Source organism: Medicago truncatula, chromosome 8, assembly GCF_003473485.1.
Source record: "Medicago truncatula cultivar Jemalong A17 chromosome 8, MtrunA17r5.0-ANR, whole genome shotgun sequence".
NCBI lineage: Eukaryota > Viridiplantae > Streptophyta > Magnoliopsida > Fabales > Fabaceae > Medicago > Medicago truncatula.
This window is the reverse complement of record NC_053049.1, coordinates 17,081,263-17,082,977: the sequence shown is the minus strand read 5'-3', so window position 1 is coordinate 17,082,977 and position 1,715 is coordinate 17,081,263. Positions and strand designations below refer to the sequence as shown.

Genomic DNA, 1,715 nt, shown 5'->3' with positions numbered 1-1,715 from the left:
TTGTTGTTTGTTGTCCAAAGGTATAAAAATTTTGCTCAGGACTTTTAGCAACACTACCTAGTTGGCATTCAACACCAGTATGGTCAAGTATTCCACAAAATTCACAAGGTGAAGAAACAAAAGCAAGTGTGACGACACTTACAGTTAATTTATCAAATTTTTGAAGAAGTGTGTCCACCTTAGTAGATAGATGATCAAGGGTAGAAACCTGGTACATACCTGCCTCTTTTTTAGAGGGTGGAGGAGTAACATCAGCGATAACTTTCTCACTTGTCCACTGATAGTGGTTTTGTGCCATGTCCTCGATCAAATCATATGCTCTTGTGAAAGTTTTATTCAGTAAAGCTCCACCTGCAGCTGCATCAACATTCATTTTTGTGGAAAACAAAAGACCATTATAAAAAGTGTGGATAATAAGTCAATTCTCAAAACCATGATGGGGGCAAAGCCTAAGCATTTCTTTGAAACACTCCCACGCATCGTAAAGAGATTCACCATCTTTTTGAGTGAATTGTGTGATTTGACTTCTCAATTGAGCAGTTTTACTATGGGGAAAGAATTGGGAAAGAAATGCCTTCCTCATTTGGTTCCATGAGGTGATAGAACCAATTTGCAATGAATGAAACCAAGCACTAGCTCTATCCCTCAAAGAGAGAGGAAAGAGGTGCAGCCTTACGGCCTCTTGGTTTGCCTTCAAAGTTCCACTGAGTCTTAAAAAAATTGAAACATGAAGATACGGATCCTCAGTGGGTGATCCGAAAAATTGATTCTGCTGCACTAGGTAAATAAGTGCAGGCTTTATTTCAAATTTATTACCCTTAACCGTTGGGTACACAATAGCATCGTACGGCTCATCTGAAGATGTGATTGCATACTCTTTGAGAGCACGTTTCTCATCCATATCGTTATTATCTTCTTTGCGCTATGCCTGAAATCAAAACGGTTAAAGATAGAAAATAAAAAATAATAAAAAATAAAATAAAATAAAATAAAATAACGAGAAAGGGAGGGAGGGAGAGAGAGAGATTTTATATATAAATATATATATATATATATATTATTTTATTTTTTTATTTAGAGAGAGAGAGAGATAAATATATAAAAAAAAAATAAAAAGATAAGAAAAAAGAAATAAAATATTTATATATATATATATATATATATATTTTATTTACTTGTATAAATAATTTTTTTTTTTTTTAGACTAACCACTATTGAAAAGTTAATCAAATTACAATAACTCCCCGGCAGCGGCGCCAAAAACTTGATGGGATAAAACCGTTAGTGCACGGTCTTACCGAAGTAGTAAAAAGATGAGTATCGTTCCGACAGGGAGTTATGAATTCAATTAACTTTAGATAATGATTAGACTGAAGATTTATAGGGTAGAAAGGTTTGGGTTTTTAATTAAAAGCAAATAATAAAAGAAAAGATAAAAGTCTTGGGATTATTGGTTCATTTAAATGACAAGTCCTTCACAAACCAAACTATAAGCTTATAACTTTATGTTAGACCTAATTTGTAACGCCCCAATTTTATTTAATTATTTTTAGTTATTTAAAGTCCTTTATATGATTTTTAAATCATTTATGTTGTTTTGTGGTGTGGTGTATTTTATTAAATGGCTATTTTTAGTATTTAATAGAATAAGTGAGAATTAGGATTTATTTTGGAGATTGGGGGTTAAATCAGAATTTAATAGAAATAAGAGGAGT

General features: G+C 32.2%; 1 non-coding gene across 1 annotated transcript; it reads left to right on the top strand.

Moving 5' to 3' along the window:
• The first annotated feature begins 428 nt into the window (after positions 1–428).
• LOC112417672 (small nucleolar RNA R71) lies at positions 429–535 on the top strand. Its single transcript, XR_003008265.1, has one exon. It is a non-coding gene; the product is annotated as a small nucleolar RNA R71 (small nucleolar RNA).
• Positions 536–1,715: the final 1,180 nt, after the last annotated feature.